The sequence below is a fragment of the Ctenocephalides felis genome, unplaced genomic scaffold, assembly GCF_003426905.1.
Source record: "Ctenocephalides felis isolate EL2017-DRISC unplaced genomic scaffold, ASM342690v1 CF-g0.4_SCAFFOLD_03571, whole genome shotgun sequence".
Lineage (NCBI taxonomy): Eukaryota > Metazoa > Arthropoda > Insecta > Siphonaptera > Pulicidae > Ctenocephalides > Ctenocephalides felis.
Window position 1 is genome coordinate 45,420,470 of NW_020539725.1, and position 22,948 is coordinate 45,443,417.

The window sequence follows — 22,948 nt, forward strand, 5'->3', positions numbered from 1 at the left end:
ACCTGCCTTTATGAAAATTTGATCGGTTCTTGACCTTGTCAATACAAGTAAAATGTTTTTTGAATTATTAAAATCGGACGCTCCGTTCTCTTAAAAACTGAGTTACCGTTTTCGCCACTTTTTGCTCCGTATCTTCGGAACGGCTAGACCTGCCTCCGCCAAAAACTAATCAGCACGTCTCCTTATCAATACGAATCGAATGTTTTTCGAATTATTCAAATCGGTTGATCGGTGTTGCCGAAATCGTCGACGAAAATTTGTATCCGCACATACATACACACACATACATACATACACACACACACACACATACATCCATTTTTTCTAAGGTATGCCAAAATATTCAGAAACCTTTGAAACGTCGAGAAATGCAAAAATTCCCATTTTCGATTTTTTTGCGATTACTATAACTTGCCCTACGGGAAGTTAAATATTTATATTATTTACAGATAACAAACGGTAAATTACATTATGTAAATGTATATAATCATGCAACTTATTAATCACATTATAACATTAATGGAGAAAATATACATTGTAACAATAATATTGTTTCACCGGTAAGTGCATCATCATGTCGTTTGCGTTCTCTTATTTTGCTCTTCGATGTTTTATCTTCATTGTTGCATCTTTCTCTCAGGAACACGTATGGGAGAAGGGAATGGGTTTCTAAGGACCGGTTTTATAATAAAAGTATATGTATATATTTATATATATATAAATATATATATATATATATATATATATATATATATATATTACTAATACTTACGTATAAATTATATATAATCAAATACATCGATTACTGTTTCAATAGAGGAGTGCCTATTAGAACAACTATTTAACTCTTCGATTGGAAGAAGTAGTGTGATTGAGATAAGAAAATGTAATTATTGTTTTCTGTTTAAGTCTTTTGTTTCTTTATTTCTCTGACATTTGTATATTATAGGATATTCATTCTAGTAAATTCACTGTATGCTGTTAAAAATTCATTCAAACGCATAACTAAACTCAACTAATACAAATGTAATTGTAAATTAATTTAATTCAAAATCTAACAAATATATTTAGTCCGGATATATTTTTGAAAATAATCATTGAGTTCAAATGTCCATCAATGCCTTAAAATCTCAAACTCCTCCTAATGAGCGTATTACTGAGGGGGCGTCCATTTATCACGTGAGCGAGTTTTTAAGGATTTTTGGACCCCCCTCGCCTTGGTGATCAGTTAAAAAATAAATACATGTGATATCTTACTATACCTCTCCTTCCCTCAGGTGATATTTCGTGATTTTTTGTCAGACCCCCCCTCCCCCTAAAAACCTCACGTGATTAAAGGACGCCCTCTGATGTTGTCTGCAAACTAAATTGTAACGATCGCAACTGATGTTACATTGGCAAAAGTTCATAATATATTTTTTTCTATTTCATTTGAGCATCATTTAAATTTTAATAATATATAATATTTATTCCCTAGTTTGAATTCTTACGTTTATCTCTAAACCTTTATAGCAATTTCTGAATGAGCTTCAAGTTCCAGCTCACCGATTTGTATTATAATATATTACAGCCGGTTCTTTTGACAACCGGGAATACTTTAATCGAACGTCTCTCAAAGAAAACTAGTTACGGCTATTGAGAACCAGCTTTTATGCAGTTTATTACGATGATTAATTTCTTTAATATATCTCCTGTGCATTCATTGCTTACACGCATGTAGTTGTACAAAATTTTATATTCAGGAAGAAATGTTAGAGTACAATAAACTTGGTACAGAATATGTGTGCGTTGGATATTTACATATGTAAATATCTTATAAATATTTACAATGCTTTTATTTCTTTTAAGATCTATTATAACCATTAGTAAATGATGCATTAATTTGAATAATAAATTTAATATTACTTGGCAAATATGGATAAATAGGGAACAAAGTGATTGGAAAGTCGTTTGGCACTTATTGATTGTAGTTGATAATGAAAGCAATGTTTCCAGCTGTGATGCTGAGTATTATATATATATATATATATATATATATATATATATATAATATAAATCAAACTTAATTAACGGAAACGCAATCTTTGCTAAACAATAATTAATACTATCAATCAAACCTTGGTAACAGAAAATATGATTTTACAAAGTGGCACCTAGTACCGGACATTTTAAAATAACCAGCATTGAACACATATGTAGCCATCTCCACACTCTAGAATATCTGCACATTTGTGTTTGACGAATATTCTTAGATATTGCAAAAAAATCACTAATTATCCACCCTTTTGGCTGGGCCACACCGATGCTCTCAGCTGGAGCATTCATCATAAGATTTCCATTCTTTGACTAGAAAATACAAAAAATGAAGGTATGTGGTGACCGTTAGCACTCATACAGAACAAAATTAAATAATTATAATAAATTACGTCAATTCTCACAAGAAATATTAATATGTTTTCTTCCGGCGCTAAGGGACGACTTAGTGTCCGGTGCTAAGGGACAGACAATTTCGTTCATTTGGTGGTACCTAATAAAATTGTTTAAAATATCTAATAATATTATACCATTTTACGGATAACAATCAAGTACTACTTTTTTGAATGCCACTAAAATATAAATGCATAAATACACTAGAATTACTTCCATTGATATTTAGATGACGCCGTGTTTTTGCGCCTAAAACAACAAAGGGTTGCTCCCGCCGTGGCCGTGTGCGTCACAGGTGAGTCTTGGCGCGTTATCCTGCACTTGTGTGCCCCCCGCGCCCCTTTCTCTTGTATTTTGAAACAAAAAGATTCATACTGGCTTAAATAATACGTCGTAAATAGGTTGTCTGGCTTTAGGTGCCGTCCGGCGTTACGGGACTTCCCACTAATTCGTACAATTTGATATGTGATAGTACGTATCCAAGTCGATTTCTTCAATTTTATTTTATAATAATCCAAAGCAATCAGATCTTGATCTGTAGTAAATGTACAAAGGACGACATTTCGATCGCTATTTTTATATAATGTGGATGTTTATTATAGTTAATTATTCAAATAGCTCTGCAAATCTCAAATTAAGTCATAAGTATCATTTTTTTAAAGAATAATCTTGATTTGAATATTTGAACATACAATTATTTATAATAGTAAATAAAGTTAGATCTGTATTACGTACGATAATGAATAATTATAACTTATTTGTTACATACAAGCTCTATTTATTTAATTATAATGGTATTCTAACCTACATGGCATTTTGTAGTTACAGAAATAATTATTTATGTTTTCTATTTAACAAATGACATTCGTGTATAATGTATTGCACTTGTTTTATTGCAAATATTAATCAAAGAAAAGTATAATATGTTTGATAACATTTCCTCGAATTTGTTTAGTGAAGATAGATTTTATAATTTATAATGTGTGACAGAAATTAATTACATTTTGTAATATAAAATTAAGGATAATAATAAAGTTTGCTGGTGGAATTGAAAAATCTGCAGTCTTCTGTGTGTGTTTCATCGTGTGTAATAAACGAAGTAACTAAAAGATTTTTTATAATATTCGTGATATATATACATATATATATATATATATATATATATATACATATATAAATATATAAATATTTATATATAACTCATGAAATCAATTTCTCATATTTTTCGGTATATATGTCTTAGAAATGTATGAGGAAATTAAATGATATCAAGCTTTTGATCCATGTCCAGAAATTGAATCGCACAATGTCAAGACATTTAAATGTGAATTTGATTTAGGGTTCATTAATGCTTAATATTATTACTCTTATTATTATTATTATTATTGGATATCTGCTCGATGGCAGATCCTTGGTGAATATGTTCATATATTTTCGCTTAATTACATTTAACCTAAACCGTATTAAGCTCATCGTCGGTGTACTTGAATGCAATTCAAATGTGTCGGCAATGCCATTCATTTGTAAATGCTCGCATATGCATAATAAAGAAAAGATATGGGATTAGAGAAGCAAGATCAAGCGCAAGAATATGTAGGCAGGAAGTGTTGCACGTTGCATCAATTGGCCTTTGACTTCGGGCCATAAATAAGGACAAATCCTTCGTTATAATCATAAATGGAGTTTTATTAGCTTTTCGAAAAAAGACAAGATATTAAAAAAAAACAAGTACAGTCGAGATCTGTAATTTGATTCAGTTGAGATAATATTTAAAATGGGTGGCGAATGGGTGGAAAGGACAAACAATACAGTGTACTTTTATACCTTTACATACTAGATATTTTTTATCTCAATATTATATTGTTTAAATTTAAAGTCACTTTACATAACCGAACACATTACATATATACATGCAACCAATAACCTTTGTCATATGTAGAGGTATGAAATATTTTTTTTTTTTTAAGTTTGGCTCTTCTAGCAGCCTGTTGTCAGGCGGCATTGACAACGATTTTCACTTGGAACTATAGATAGCAATATGTTTCCAAGTGAAAATAGTTCTCAGCCGGCATTGCTACACCAATAAAAAGTCAGACCTCAATGATAAAATCTAATAATAAAATCATCAAATGTGGATGGATATAACCATTGGGTTACCATCTAAAAATACGAAGTAAGGAAAAGTTTCAGCCCGCGGCTCATAGGATGTAAGGTTTTGTTTGCAATTAAGATATGAGAAAAAATTTAAAAGTTAAATATTCACAGGTGCTGAAATAGATTTTTAAAATATAGAGTAAGGTGATAAAAGTAAGAATGTCGAATTATTTCTAGTGTTTACTGCTTTCTTAATTTTTGGGAAGTATCTTCAAATATCCAAATGAATTACAAGTGCAGCTTTAAAACAGCATTTTTTTAACAACAGAGACAGTATTTTTTACATTTTTTTCACATATTTTTATATATTTGCGATATGCATTTTTAATATCAATAACCTAGGTTGATGGTAAAAATCAGAATATCGAATTATGTACTTAGTATTTATTTAATATTTGGACATGAATCACATATATATGTAAGCAGCATTTTTTGGTCAAATGATATGATATTTTTTTATTAATATATTTTCATATATTTTCAAAGTGTGTTTTTAATATCAAGGATTAGTTTTTAACAGTTCACTTATTTTTTGATAAAATAACTTATTTGTTTTCAATTAAGTACCTAGTGAAAATATAATACACGCATTGCATTAAATATCATACTAACATATAAAACTGTTAATTTTATTTATTTTAAAAAAATAATAATTAAATGTAATACATCATTGTAAAGTGACTGTTAAAAAGTTTTAGTAAGCTAAGTAACTTTTTCAGAATTCTTTTTATTTATTGTTGACATATCTTCAATAGAAATTACTAAATGGTTATCAAACGGAAATATATTAAGTAGACATGATCTGGTGATTACTTATCAATACGTTTATATTTATTATTAAAAGTTCTTAATTTGTTTCTATTTGAGACTTATAGTCCATTTAAACTTAAATTGGTAAGAATCTCGGAATTCGAAATACCCAGTAGGTTTTGAGACAACTTTTAAGGTGTAAATATACAAGTATTTAACAGACTTACAGCTGGTTACCTCGAATTCTGAGGTGAACTTACTATAATGTCTGGATTATTATTATATTTTATTATGCAAAAATATTTTATTCAAATAGTTAACAGTGCTGCACTAATTAAAAAAAATCTAGGACGTCAAAATAGGTGGCCAATTACCTGATAAAATATAAATGTAATAGTAACTTTATGTTACGGCTCTGTATTTATATGAGTTGCTAGTAACGAACTATCAAAGTTCTATGTATTTGCTGTGCGATCAGGCGTTTTACACATAAAACCTAACTTCACGTATGTGTCATCAATGAGACATCAGGAAGATGCACTTATGATAAAATTGTTATTTAAATATTGTGCGTTTTGTTGGTTAAATGTGTAAAACGCCTAATCGGCCAACAAGTACATAGTCTTTTCTACCAAGTGATACGAATATATACCTGTAAGGGGGCGTCCATTAATCACGTGATCGATTTTTTAAGGATTTTTGGACGCCCTCCCTTGGTGATTCGTGGTGATATTAAAAATTACTCCCTCTCCCTCATCAAATATCACGTGTATTTTTAGTTACGAGAAAAAATTGTAAATTTTTGATTTTTTTTTTGAAAATGTTTGGATTTGAAAAAAAATAGGTAAATGATAAATACACGTGATATCATACTATATACCTCCTCCCCCCCACGTGATATCTTACTATATCCCTCCTCCCCCCCACGTGATATCTTACTATACCCCTCCGCCCCCCACGTGATATATGTGATTTTTTGTCAACCCCCCTAGCCCTTTCCCCTGAAAACTTCACGTATTTAATGGGCGCTCACTAACAAAGCATAACCACAACATTTCTATTGCATCGGAGAATTGGCCTCTATATTTACATTTAATAAAATTTCATATTTTTTGTATATCATATACATACTTGTCTGTTAAATTATCCTTCAACTTTTGCTTGATCATTTCCCAACTTTACTTGAAATTACCCAAGTAATATCAGTTATATATAAGGCATCTTTGAAAAAAAAATTGAACAATGTAATATGTTAATAATAAGACGTTTCTGATTACAATGCAAGTGGGCAGGTGTATATATGCTGCCTCCGTGACACCCAACCGTTTATACGCGCGAGAACACATGGCCAACGCACATTGCACGGACGAGAATCTTACGGGAATCTTACCGTACTGACTGATAACTCACGCGTAAATATTTTTTGATAACTAGATTAAGAAACAGATGTTTTGTGCTATAACTTCGAGTGTCATGTGGTGGAATTATATCAGAGGCCGAGTAATTTTTGCTGGGCGATTATTGTATTAGTTTGTGAACGAGTGTCTAATTGAAAGGACTCATTTAATTGAAAAATATTAAATATACTTTTTGACTAATACTTAGTGGTTTGACTATTAACTAATTTATTTTAGTTAAAAATAAATAAATAGTGTATATCAAAATTGTGTTAAATATGCTTTATATGAAGTGTAATTGTTTCTCGGTGAGTTGTAGATCTTAGATCTTAATATAATCCAATGCAGAATATTGAATGTATTTTAAATACTTTAAGTATTAATTTATTTTTGAATTATCTTTGAATTTGAAATCCGCATACCTTTAAAAAAATGGATCTTTGTGGTTTGTATGTATGTGTGTTGTCCACGATTTCCAGAGTAAGGATTAATGTATTTTTCATTAACAACCACTTGTTTCGTGTTCTATACCCGCTTTCGCCTACTTGATATAAAGCAGTTATGATATCATGAAATTATAGATCTCAAATATGATTCACCTCGTGAAATTAACCTTTCGTCAAATGCTTCCATATATTTTCACATCACTATTAAAGATATGTCTGATATAATCCTATTAGAAAGAGAATTCCAATCATTGGGTTGCCCTCTAGAAACATTAGGTTGAGAACTACCTACAACACTACAGCTGAAGGGGCACAACTAGTGTAACCGCCTAAAAAAGGTGATTTTTGGGAATAATTTATATTAAAAAAATACTTTATCAATCATTTCAAAATTTTAAAAATATATTTACACATGTTTTAAGAATACTATATATTTTTGAAGAAAAAAATTAAATATTTTTTAAGTTATCGTCGATTTCCAACAGCGCGAAAAAAGGCCTTTCACTGCTGCAGTGATTCCGGCCTTCTACGTGGATGAAAAAAAAAATCATTAAACTAGATTATATTGTCTGTAAAATGACCTACGATAAAAAAATAATCAAAAATTGTCAAAATGGCGGCGTTTTAAAAAAAAAATCGAATTTTATCCAAAATTTTGGTCTGTTTTGGATTGCCAAAATTCGATTTTTGATCCGATCAAAAAATCGATAGATTATTTTACGGAGAACTATATATAGAACATGTAAAAAAAATTGATAGTGATCGGATCAAATTCGATTTTTTGAAAATTTCACACTAGTTGTACCCAGTGGTGTTGTGCTAATATTTTTTTTTGACGGAACGCTAAAATTTAAAATCCGGTTCAAGAAAATTGATATATTTCGATAAGAACTCACAAATCTAATATATTGACCACTTATATAATTAACTCAATTATATACAGCTAGTGTATACATTAAATTGTACAAGTATGAGGGAATCATTGAGTACATAATTTATATTCTTTAATAACATTAATTATATTTATTGTGGTATTATTTGTATTCATTATTACTTACAGATATTTATTATGATACAAAAGTACTCAAGATTTATTACAATACTTTATAAGACTTAACCTAATAATATGATAGATAACCTATTACCTATCATAACTATACTATATTATTGTATATCATATATAGATATCTATTATCTATCATACCGTGAGATACCTATACCGTTATTAACTTATTATATACCTACAGACCTTTTACTTCTTATAAATACTACTGTCTAATTTATATATTCACCTATATTATATAGGTTTACCTTACGCTCTATGTATTATCTCTGCCTACCTATTGTCTATACCGGGAATTGAACCCGGGACCTCCGCGTGGAAGTCGCGCACCTTAACCACTACCCTATCGGATACCCCCACTAATAATATAATATGGGACGCACTGTTGTTTCCGCGGGTCATTTTCCAATTAATTAGGTAATTAATACTAAGGTGGCGCGACGACACGCGAAAAAAGACGGTTGATTGTAGCGTTACGGTGGTGTAGTGGATAAGGTCGTCGCGTGCCACGCGGCGGACCCGGGTTCGAATCTCGGTAGGGTTAATGTAGCGTGTAAGGGAAATTATAGGTAATAGGATATATAGTAGATATAGGTTAGGTGTATTCGGTATACAATGTAGGGATTTGAGAGTATATAATGAAATATAGCGTATGGTACAGATGTAAGGCGTGTAGTATAGAATGCAACGTATAGGCACACGTAAGGCTATAAAAATACATGAATAGGAACCTATGATGTAGATGTTAGCGTATAAGAAATGCGAATGAATGTAAGATTTAATTTATAAATATTATTTTTTCTATAAGAAGTTCATACACCTCAATTTGTTACTAAATTAAAAACGACTTTGATAAAACCAGTGGTTTTGTGCTAATATTTTTTGCCGGAACGCTAAAATTTAAAAACCGGTTCTAAAACCGGTTTTCATGTTTTTCCAGTTCCGTTCAAAAAAGAAAGAAACAACAATTATTCAAAACCCATTTTGTGCACATATATGTATGTTTATTACAATAATAACATTTAATAAAAATTAGTTGAATAATAATTTATAAAATTTACTTATTAAATAATTTTCTGTATGTAGCGATTTTTTAATATTTTTTCTTGCCGGAACGTGTTCCTCCCCAAAAATGATTTGCCGGAACGACGTTCCGGCGCGTTCCGGCTCGACAACACCACTGGTTGTACCCTTAATAATAAAGAAATAACTAACATGTTCCTTGTTACAAATAATTGTATAATATTATAATAAACTTGGCCTTATAACTGGATTGTGCACCCACGTGGGGTACATTTTGCGAAATTGTTCTACGCACAATGATCTCGTTTATAATTATGTTAATATAATTCTCATTTACAATAGCTAAAGTTTAACAAAAACTTATGAAAATATTGATTTTTAAAATAATTGTTAAAGTGTGAATATACCTTTGAAATATAGAGCACAAAATATTGAAAATTATTGTCGATGTGTAGAAAATTATTACAAAATGTAATAAAAATCAGAAATTATATTCAGCTTTAAATATTTCAAGTAGGTGATGGATATTTTATATTTTTTTAATTTACTTTTTTCCTGTCATTGAAATTAGCCTACACGATTCATTTTCTTCACTTATATAAAAGGATTAAGATTGACTATTAGATTTTTGAATTCTTAAAATTTTACTAATGTTCATCAATGAACCAATTGTAAGAAGACATATTTTTCTTAGTTCATTTATGATAATAGAAATTTTTATTTGTCTTTAAATGAGTTTAAATTATAAATGAAAATTGATGAATATTTAAATTTTAAATCGAATCATTTTAAGTCATTTGTTTCCTCCTATGCAATTATTGCATTCGCGCCACATTGAAGTTAAATTTAAATTTTATTGTTAGTTATTTTCTCAAAAGCTCAAGGACGTATGACATAATGTATTAACAAAGGTTTGGCTTTAGTCAACATATAGTGTAGTTAAGTAAATAAATACAATAGTGAGTTTACAATAGTAATTAAAGTCTTCATGAAGAAAACTTGTTCTTGATTAGCATATATAAATGTTACACAATATTTTCAAGTGACATAATGGTCAAGTATTTGATGTTCATACTTGAATTCTTGCAATATATGATATATAAGTGATTGATAAATATTTACTTCTTGAATTAACAGGGATATTGACATTTTTCTTTCATGATACGTGATATTTTCGAATACATTGAATAGTTTCGATAAGAAATTACTACACAGATTGATTGAAAATGTAGATTTTGTTGAAATGTTAATTGTTTACATTTCAGTTATTAAATTTTGAAATGAATCTAGCTTTATCGACTTTTAGTTCTGATAAAATGTTTTTTTATCTATAATAAAATTAATAATTTAATAATATCAGAAATAATAATAAATAATAGTATTTTTTTCATTTTGAAGGGGTTTTGATGAAATAGTGCGTTACCTAGGCCAAGTGTTTAAAGGATATTGTACTTACCAATTATTATAACCTAATAAAGAAATTTCAAATTAAATCATTCATTAAAATTGATCGCTGAACAAAATATCTGTTGTCTAATCCTATAAACAAGATCATTTTCAAAGGTCACTGACCTAATATTTTAATATATTACAATATCAATTTCTCTATGATATGTCAACACTTCATGATTTATTGGTATATTTTCATCAATGATCAGATTTATTAGTTTACAGTTATACGATTGAAGTGTTACCTGTTTTTAGTGAAAGATACCGTTGAGTTTTTTGAGTAAATTAGTAATTATGGTGAACTATGGAAGGAATTCAAAATGAAATTCAACTATGCATTTTGTTCCACAAACACGCTTTGGACAGGAAACCTGATACCACTATCATAATAGATAGAAACTTTTTAGTCTGTGAGATAAAAGTTAGAGTTAAATGAATAAAAACTCTTAACTTATTAGTATTGTTAATAATATATCGTATGGAATCATTTTAATTTTTTTTGTAAGATATTTATTTAGCAATCGGATAATTACAATTTTTCTATAAGCTAAAGTGAGATCTATGTGAGTGTTAAAATAAGATAGGATCCACTGATCTATGTTGCTTAAAAAATATATATTTAATGATTGTACTTATATACTATGTAGAGGCCACTTTCTCTTCAATCTCGAGTTTTGTTGAGGGCGAAGGTTATCCTTTAGCGATTCATTTGAGTGCATCTCTAATCTGTTACGGTATTTTTTTACTCTAATCTGTTACAGTCAACATTTGTAGTTCGCCCTAGACAGTTTGATTAGTGACTAGGGTGAGTTGAGAATGGCTCTTAAGATTTTAGTTTGCGTTCTCTGCATAATTTCCAGGTTCGATTTGGAGGCGCATTCCCATAGCTCCAGACCATAGGTCCATATTGGCTTAATGATGGCCTTGTATAGCAGTAGTTTATTTTCGACGGATAGTTTGGACTGTCCGCTCAGTAACCACTTCATCTCCTTCATTTTTAGTAGAATTTGTTTCTTTTTCTTTTTATATGCTCTTTCCACGTGAGTCTTGTATCTAGATGGAGTCTCAGATATTTTACTACGTGTACTTCTAGGAGGATGGTTTTAATAATTGATATTTATGTTTATGTAAGTCTTTTTGAATTGCTATGTAGGAAAGAAGCAATGAAGTATTCTTGTAATCGATTTAGTGGACGCAATTGTCAATTTCTAGTAATCTCGATTACGTTACCAATCTCTATATTGGTACTAGTCAATTGTTGATATATTTACTGTAACTTTGTTTATAATTTACCTTATTATTTATATGTGGGCGAGCTGCAGTGAATGTGGACAAACTTGAGTTTTTACTTTTTTTTACTTATATTTCAAAATGAAACATTAGCAAATTTTTTGGTGGTATGTAGTTTTGTTGAACTAGAATGTCCAATCGAACACCAATCCACTGACTGGGCGTCCGGGTATGATTTTTCAAAATTGTACTTCAAAATGATTAGTTTCAATTGTTGTCTTGTGTTAAAAAGTTAATTTGCGAAGTTATCTGTTAGAAACTCGACCTATTGAGCAATAAAATGCATATTGTATTTTTTAATACTATAAGTGATAATTGCTGTTAGAAATTTATAGGCTTTTATAATACAACAGAATTAAATAAATTATTTGTTTTATAATTTTTGGTAAAAAAGTACTATCTCATTAACAAACATACATGAACTTAGAATATAATGTAGAATTCAGTATTGTAATGCTAATGTGTCCATTATTACTCCATTGCCACACCAGGCACAATGTTACGCGCGTTGCCCATATAGCTCTCAACAATCGTTTTATTTGTTAAGCAAATTACGAAACTAAAAAATCTTTGATAATTATTCTGTTACAATCAATTCTATTCTCCCTGTGGGTGTTTCGGGATGTAGCTCAGATCGTGTCCCACATATTGTTTCAACGATGACTTTTATAATAACACATGCATTTATTGTCACATTGTTTCGCCAGGCCGATGGGAACATTCGCATAAGATTCTTTTATCGAACTCGGTATAAAAATTATAAATAGTAAAGAATAAATAACAATAAGAGTGAATAAATACGACCATTTTCTGATCAGATTGAACGGTGTGAAATATTGTAATTTATTGTAATAATGAATAATCATAGTATTTTTTCACCAAAATATATAGAAGTAATTTATAGCATGTTTATCTTCTGTCTTTCAGAAAAATAACCATAAGCAATATTTAGTTATTTCTTGGGAATATATGTGTGATTAGTTGAATGTGAAATATTTTTAATGAAATGAATATATTCAATTTTCCCAAGTTCACATTCATATTACAGTTAGTACCATTTTATATGAAAAACGCAGAGCAACATTACCTTGCCATAACATTGGTTTACTTTACGGCATAATTGGCTCATAGATCTACAAGATCGTGGTTATCCACATCTCTGTCACGTACCTCATAATTTTTAATCAACTATCACTCTCAACAACAAATATTAATTTAATTTCAATATTCATGACGATTTGAATAGAATAGCAGCACGCATATACGATGTACGTTTATTGCAGACCTGATGATAAAATGCATTCGTGTTTTGTTTTAACTATTCGCATCGTTAATATTCCTTGCGTTAATTTAATTTCTCTTTATGTTCGTAGACTTTGCTCTTGAATAGCACATTGATATTTCATATACAATATTAAAATACTAAGAACGAGTTACATATATTTTCTGATGCTTGCTCACTGGTACTCAAATATTTTAAAGTTCTATAAATCACACCGGAGAGTGCATCAAATTCAATTCCATTATAATAAAATGGTTGCATTAGTTTGCTGAAAAGATTTTTTTTTTTTTGATGACTCAGATTGTTATAATTAGAAGTTCTAATTTAACCTTTTTGGACTATATACAACACTAATTCTTTTGTATACTTTATGTATTTTTTGCAACTTGTATTAATTATTCATGTTACGACGCCGACTTTAGTTTTGGAAGTTGAAAATTAAGCTTCATCCAACTGTGCGCTACCCCCTTTCTAGGGTAGCAACCTTCCGGTACAAAAGCTCAATGCCATGAAGATTGCTGCCTTCTAATGAGTAAATTTTATTAAAATAACTAAATATTACATTTCAATTACATAGTGCCAAGTTTAATGATCATCACTTGTGGCCTAATGTATTTGTGCTTTTCAGTGGTTTGGACAACTGACCAAAATCTTAAATATTTCTCACATCTACCTTATAATGTGCACCGTGTTTGTTGATCAAAATTTTTTAAATTTCTGAATTTATTATGACTTTCTCATAATATTCTTTATTGACTTTCAAGTTGACTACCACTGCATAATAATCACGTTATTATGTATGCAAAAGCAACATCTCTGTTTACTAGAAAGGCTTGCCGGCAAATAAATTTCACAAGTTTCTACTTAGCCCATAAGTTAAAAATTTAATGCAAATGGATTTCCCTTTTCGCGAAGGCGAGTTGCCATCAAACCTACAAATCGGTAATAACTCTTGACAATATCAATAGCCACTTTCTATTTGCAGTAGTTTTAGATGATTGATTTTATCTGACTGAATCGAATTACGATTTCCGGTATAAAATATATATAATATCCGATTTATGTCTGGTTTTGGTAATTCGAAAACGCCTACAGCGTTTTATAAAAAGGTGGGACTTATGATTTTTGAGCAATATAGTTCTTGTGTGGTCATAGTTGTGTAATAATTTAATTTCATTTTTATTATATTCTTTAAAGTGATTTTTTATTATTACTAATCATTTGCATAATAATTTAATTTATATATCACAAGGATGAATATAGAGATATGGATGTTCACTGTAATGTAGAGCAAAAAATACCACATTTCGTTCGATGTCTGTGGGATATTTATTTTGGAGATTAGCTTCAAGCTTTTTGCAAATATTAGCATTGTATATCGATTTTTTTACGTGTGACGTTAAACGAGTGATTTTGTGATATTTTCATCAAAACTTATTTTATTCATATTATGTTAATAAATCCTACTAAAGTGCAAATTGTGAACAAAGCCAATAATTATATGATTCGATGTTTTGATCAAATATTATACTTTGCAGATTAAATATTCTTTCAAATTACAAAAATTTAAATATTAGGATAATTATGTCTTCTTACTTATTTTAATGCAAATACTTCACTGAAATTACTAATTTTTATAACATGATTGTAACTACAAATGTATGGTCAAAATTGCATATTAACATTTATAATTGTAGATATACCGTTGACTACTGAAGAACGCTTTCGACTTTTTTGATTTTTTTCACTCTAATATCACTTTACACATATCAATTTATTACCCATTTGTGTTATTCAACTCACATTCGCACATATTTGTCTCTCAGAGCAAAATTTACCGTATAGCTAGTTTATCCTGTAGAATCTTAAAAGAGCCTGGGATGCGACATCAGTACCTCGTCTACTATAAATAAATGTTATTTATAAATTAGTGACATTCCTTCTTCAGACATGGAATTCTAGCACGTGTCTTGATGTCTTCGGTCGGTGCAACGCTATTAAACTACGACCACACAATCAGTTTTCTACACATGTAAATATTAATGAAAAAAAAAAACTAAGTAATTTAAATCATAAACAATAAAAAAATTTACATCTACTTAGTGTACTTAAATACAGGCTATTTCTCGCTAATTTTGCAAAGTAGGTAAGAATTTTCCGGACCAAAGATTGTTCTAAGATTTACATGCGATTCAAACTGTTTTAAAAGCTTTATTATTTTTTTCATGGGCTTAAAGTTAGATTGAAATACATAGATTTTAATTTCAAATGACAATATTTTGGCACATTTCCTTCAACGTTTTAGCTAATGAATGATGTAAATGATGTATTGAATCTCTAACTTTCCAAAAATCGGAACTAAATTAGTTCTTTGAGATTGCATACTTGTGTGATAGTTTTGTGATGTGATGCAAAACAAAGTAGAAATATTTTATCTTTGAAAATATAGTTCAAACTTATACTACCAAATCCAATATATCTGGAAGTTTAATCCATAATCAAATCACGAACCTACCCCTTTGTACACTTTTTTTTTAATTTTTAGATGCACTAACTCATACTTTTTAAAAACACATGTTATTTGTTAAATGAGCCGCTCAGTGCACACATCGGCTAACTCCACTTTTTGAAAAAACTGAGATATTAGTGGGAAAGAACTTGGTATAATCATAACTTTTTATGATTATAATAATTTTCCAAAAGAATAAAAATTGCCACTGTGAAACAAAATTTTTTTTTGACCACTGAATCCATAAGTCATTTATTTCAGAAGACATTTTGATTAACTCCATTCTGTAGTGTATATGTTCTGGTTGGGTTGGATTTCGGGTTTCAAATTCATGAATTACGAATAAGAACACAGAACTGTAGGGTGTTGTGGGTCTCGAAAAAAATTCATCTAGTTTTATAAAAGACATCAAAGACGTTACAAACTTTGAAAAAATAACATACTAAAATTCGTGTACCCGGCAAAACAAGAATATTAAAACTACCTGAAGTTTATTGAAACTTGTTCAAAGTACGGAAATAAGAGATAACTTAATTAAAAATAAATTTCTGGTCGGTGAAAATAGTTATTAATCTATTAACTCAAGATTTTTTTATTATTGAGTCACGTGCGAAAAAAAATCGAGACATAATTTTACCAGATAGTTGATACCATATAATAAAAACATTTAAGAAAAAAGCGCCATTGTAGCTAAGCCGAATGCTTCACTAAGATTTTTTATCTATTTTTTATTTATTTAGTTTATCAATAACAGAAAAGTAACCATCACAGGGTGTCCAGAAAATTGGCCTAAAATGCGCTGAATTTAGAATAGAAAGGTCCAAACCCAACGATATACAATTTAAGTGTGACTACAATGAAGATCCGAATTTTAAAAAAAAGTTTAAAGTTTAAAAAAAGTTGAAATCTTGATTAACTCCACAAGTCATATCAAAACTTTAACTTTAATGATAATTATTTTCTCACTATTAATAGTTATAAATCTTATATACCGTTACATGTAAGCTATATATGTATTTATACGTTCTAAAATATATTTTTCAATTTATATTATAACAGGAATTTTTAAAAGCAATATACATTACTTTATCGCTTTTCTCCACTTTCTGATTTTCGGAGTTAGTCGATGTGTGCATTGAACGGCTCAAATATATCTGGAAGTTTAATCCATAATCAAATCGCGAACCTACCCATTTGTACACTTTTTTTTTTAATTTATAGATGCACTAACTCATTCTTACTTTTTAAAAACACTTGTTATTTGTTAAATATATCTGGAAGTTTAATCCATAATCAAATCACGAACCTACCCTTTTGTACACTTTTTTATATATTGAAGCAATAACTCATTTTTACTTTTTAAAAACACTTGTTACTTGTTAAAACTTTAAACAGTTTTTAGTGGATATCTCGCGAACAATAAGGGATATCTTAAAAATTTTTGCAGTTGCTTATAGATTTTTTTATTTATTGTATTTCATCCGAAAACAGAAAAGTCCCTATGTCGAAACATTCAAAAGTTACAAGCGCTTAAATGTCGCCGAGATGGAAATGCTCAAGATTCATCAAAAAAGTTCCTTTTAGAAGCCTCAAACCACAAGTGTGTAAATTGCATTTTGATATTAATCCAGTCATTATAGTAAGTTCACCTCGGAATTTGAGATACCCAGCTGTAAGTCTGTAAATACTTGTATATTGACACCCTAAAGTTGTCTCAAAAGCTACATGTGGTATTGATACCCTACCATATGTAGGTTTTGAGACAACTTTAGGGTGTCAATATACAAGTATTTACAGCTGGGTATCTCGAATTCCGAGATTCTTACCTAATTCCGAGATTCTTACCTAAATAACTGGACTATATTTCTAATTCGGACTATTCTCTAATCGAAAATATAGCATGACATTTTTCTTTGCATATTTACTTGAATTTTTTTTGAAAAATTCGAGGTGCTCAAATTTTCACAGTATACTCCTTGTGACCTCAAAAATTTGCTATAAAAATATTTCAGCTTTAGCTCAATCAAATACTACAGAGAAATACGCAATAAAATTTAGTTTTTACCTATATTTCAATGTTTTGCAGTAAATTGTTAATATATATTGGCTTGAGTATATGGTTGTAACAAAAACTAAATATTAATTACCATCATGTGGCCGAAGCCTTAATAATTTGACGGTTCTGTATATATTCAGCGTCTCTTTCCATTTCACTGAATTGCTCGCGTGAAAGACGCTTGTGGTCTAACTGTCAACGGCCTTGTACGAAAAGCTGTTTTTGTGTTACAAAACATATCTTCAAAGACCATGAAATTCGATTAATTAATCGAATAATTCTCTGAACACATCTCGCCGTGTAGAAAGATTATCTTCTCGGTTCGATGACTTTGCTTAGCCGAGAGCATTTGGCACACAGTAATCAAATTCATTTTTTATATTTAATAATGGACTTAAAAGGGGGGAGGGAGTTTCTTTGGCAAAAAATCACGAAATATCACAAATTACCTAACTTAAAAAAAATCAAATTTTCACAAAAATTTCATACACGTGATGGATGTAGTGAGGTAATTTCAAATATTACCACATACCACCAAAGTGCAGAGGGTGTCCACAAATCTTCAAAAATCGATCACGTGATTGTTGGACGCTCCCTAAAATGAAATAAATAACCATATAAAATAAATATTATTTTTCCCTTTTATTATTCCATGTAATACATGTAGTGCCTGTAGTTATTCAATATAACACATGTAGTTTTACTTCTCTATATTGATTATAGAGTTATGACAATCTTATATTTTGGGAGTGTATAAGTTTACATATATTTTTAATAATAAACCACCATTAAATTTCTATTTCATTGGATCAATTAAACTTTATTTAATCGTGTCCTTGTACATAATTATATTTAATTTATAATGCCTCAATTATATTACAAGCAGTACCAAAATTTGAATCTGGTTATTTTTATGTCGAAGATATTCACGCTCTGGAGGCCCTGCTATTGCCTTCAGGTTTATTGATACATAATTTTAATTTAACGAGTCTGCTTTACATTTACCATTTTATGAGACAACGTATAACTTAATTTAATGTCATCAATTAGAATAATATTTTTATTACCATCAAAATATGAACGACGTTGAATAATTAATCATCTCTTACTTGTGAATATTTATTAAATTAGGTCAAATTTAGTTTTCCTACCGTCTTCTCTTGGACTATGCCATGAACTTACAAAATATTTTGGTCATTCGATGTACTTTCCAAAACTAACAATGCATTATACTACTTACTGATAATTTGATAACTACATGCTCGTTGGACGTGCTTATTCAGAATCATTTTAATCCACGAAAACGGTTATTGACATGGTAATTGTAAATCGTTAATTGATCAACTATCAAGTATTTTATTGATGCTCCGGTCTGATAACCATGACTTTTATAGAAAATATATAACGCATTATGTAAATTAAACCATGCGTTTGAGCCAATAGATAAAAAGTATATATCATACTTTTCTATAATTGTATAATACTTAATTTGTAATATTATATGAGTAAGGGCTTTTTATAAAGTTTACATGAGCTTAATTTTTTAAATTTATATTAAATAATATTTTTTCTTAGATTCTATTGAATAAAACTGTTATATTTGAAATTACAATTTAATTAACCTAAAAACATCAAGGTTTACAATACAGTATTTGATGAAAGAAAAGCTGGCATGGAACATGGAACTAGATTTTAGTTTTAGTTTTTAAAACTATTATTATTAACTTCCCGTAGGGTAAGTTATTGTAATGGGCCGAAAATCGGAATTGATCTAAAAAACATTCAATTAGTAATGATTGGGAGAAGTGTTTATTAGTTTTTGGCAAAGGCAGGTACAGCCATTTCGAAGATACGGAGCTAAATATGTAAAAAATGGCAGTTTTTGAGAGAACTAAGCGTCCGATTTAAATGATTCAAAGAACTTTCTGCTTGTCTTAACAAAATAATTGATTTTGGAAAAAAAAATTTGTTCCAACTTTTTTCTTTTTTTTTCAATTTTTTGTATATCGAAAATAATTCAGATTTCATTTTTAATTCTGACTATAGTTTCAATATACTTTACAAATAATTTCAACTTTGCAATTCAGTTTATATAATTCTTATAAATATTAGACAATGTTACAATATTTATAATAATCTATTTGAAAACATTCAGTATTCCTCGAACATTTTGTTACGGTACGGGAAGTTCCAGCAATTTGCCTTAAGGCACCATGCCATAATTGCCTCAAGACAGAATTCCACTTACAGCTAGTTTCATTTATGATAGCAATTCTATTCTTATATTTTTTCCAATTATATAGAAAACTTCATCTATCTATCTAAATACATAAACTTATATTGAGTTTTTAACTATTTGAACTGGTAATCAACAAAATTTGATAATTTAAGTAATTTCCAACAGAAGCATATCTGTACTGTTTATTTGATATTTTTTCATACGACATTTATATGACTTAAAAAACACGTTTTTTTCATTATATTATAGTAGAAAAGCTATAAATCTAGCAAAATAAATTTTGGAGGGTTCTGTTGTGTTTTCCTAGCGAAGGGTTAAACACAAATTTCAGAACTCGGAAGCTCTTTTGATAGTGATTTAAATCAAGTTATTTCATTACTACCTATTATTTATTCTCCTGAACCAGATGTGTCACTCCAATGACTCATAGGACTTTTTTTATATTCCCTTGTGTGATCAGTCGCAATAAAAGGGGGCAATTCCTATGTATAATATTCATCAGGGTCGGCTAACTATATTCGTAGATGGGAGTTAGGAAGAAAGTTTATTCAAGATAGTTTTTATCGAAATTGTAAACCTTAAACTTACATTATTTTTTTATATTTTGTGATTATTTTAATTGCTATACAACCACTAATTGAAAAATATAAAAAAATACAATAAAAGATAAATACTTTCAAAGATAAAGATTGCCAAAGCAAGTTAAAAAATATAATTTTAAGAATAAAATCCTGAGATTTCTAAGTTTGTTTAAATTTGTAAGGAGTTTTGATTAAATTGATACATCTTTTTTTTCAATAATAAAATTAAATAGTTACTTTAATATAATTTGTAAATGAATAATAATTTATTAGCTTTATAACAATTTAAATTATTTAGTAAACGTTGAAACACTAATAATATAAACAATAAACACTTGAGGGTAAAATTTTAAAATATTATTTTATAATATTCAATGGCATTGTTTCTGATGTTTTATATGAAGAATAATGCGATTTTTTTTACAACTTAATCAATATTTCATTTTTTACACACAAAATATCATCTCTAGTTCAAATTAATATGTGATAAAGCAAATGATGTAATTACATAGTTATAAAGGCTATTTAGATTATTAGAAATAAATTACATCCAATTCCTAATCCACAAATTGATTACAGATATATGCATATATAAACGAAATTATCTTTGCTGTGCTATTTTTCTTTCATTTCTATTGTTTTATAATTAACCTTGAAATATTTTATTGTGTTGAATTATATTCGAGGCAGGAAATGTAAAACGAATACTTTGAAATAGAATTTTGAAAACATTTATTGAGAATTGGTATAAATTAAACAAGTTCATAATTTACAATTTATTATCATTATCTTATTCACGTATTAGTCCAAGCATTATTGTGTTAAAAGACAATATTAGAAGATATAAAAGGAGAGTAATTTGCATTAATAATTTAATATAGTCAAAAGTATTGATTCAAGTTTTGTTATGGTTGTTCTTAATTTATAAAAACTCATTATTCTCTCAATGTATCCGTATGGAATTATTTATATATTATATTTGCTGGTTCGATCCGTTGAAGATAGCTTTGAAGTCAAATTTCCACTTGAGGGAATAGACTCAAATATAATTTTAAATGAAAATCATTTTTCGTGGGTATAGCTGTATATTATCATAAAAATGTCAACAAATACTTTGAGTATAGTCACTGGTTTAAACAACTACTGGGTTGCCATCCATTCAAAATTCTATATAGTATCGTCAGAACAATTACTAAATGACCTAGGATGACAGAATATAGTTAAAAATAACATTCTGTAAATTGTTACGATTCTGTTTGCACGCCACCTCCAAATTAGAATAATTTTTGATGGATCACACTTCGTAGCAACTGCAGAACAATATTTCCTTATATATTTTCCTTTCCTCGTGCCATTACTTTATTCTGATCTATATGTCTTATTTATTTGTAGCAAATATCAAATAACTCCTATCAAATGATTAGATTCAGATATTAATGTACATAGGCCCTTATTTTATTCATGCCCGACAATCGCAATTTACGTATCAATTCGGGCGCCTGTCTAGCTCGTGCCTCTACTTTACGGGGTGGGTGCGGTCGCGAGAGTTGAAAGAACGCATAACATCCCCGACTGCCAACATGATCCTGCGATCGATACAAAATGTACTCTACTGCACTAAAACACGAAAAGACATAGGGCGCCTGCGCTTGCATTCAATAATAAATAAAAAATAGAGTTGATTCAGATTCATATGTCGAAAATTTGTTTGAAGATAAAATTGTTAAATGTTTATATATCTTATAAAAATGATCAATAGACATAGGCACATCAAATTATCAGATATTTTATAGAGATTTTAATACTACGTATAAATTTCGTTTACATTTCGATTCGCTTAGATATTTCGTCTCCATGCAGCTAAAGCAGTACGATTGCTTTAAAAAAAAGTTCTAAATTTCCAAAATATTTCAAAACAAAGAAAACATTATTTTCAGTCCTTTTTCCAACAAAATCTTTTTTTCAAAATTTAAAATTTCTCAAAAATCTATTTTTTCAGTTTAGGAAAATTTTTAATCTTCTTTAATAAAAATAAATTTTGGTTCGGAAATTTGCCATAAGGAACGATGCCATGCACCACTAGTTTGTTGTCGCCTTTTTCATGTATGTTAACATATTAACCCTTTGCACCTTGTACCACTTTGCAACTTCTAACGTAAATTTACATCGTGAAAACGTGATACTATACAGTATCATTAGTTTATATATACAGTTTATACAGTAAGGACTAATAATCAAATTTATTTTCTATTAATTTGTGGACATTTAAGAACACAAATTTA

General features: G+C 29.1%; 1 protein-coding gene across 1 annotated transcript in view; it reads left to right on the top strand.

Annotated features, from left to right (window-relative positions):
- The window catches only part of LOC113384929 (fasciculation and elongation protein zeta-2), a 77,372-nt gene that overhangs the window by 39,673 nt on the left and 14,751 nt on the right, over positions 1-22,948 (top strand). The gene's annotated exons all lie outside the window — the stretch shown is intronic.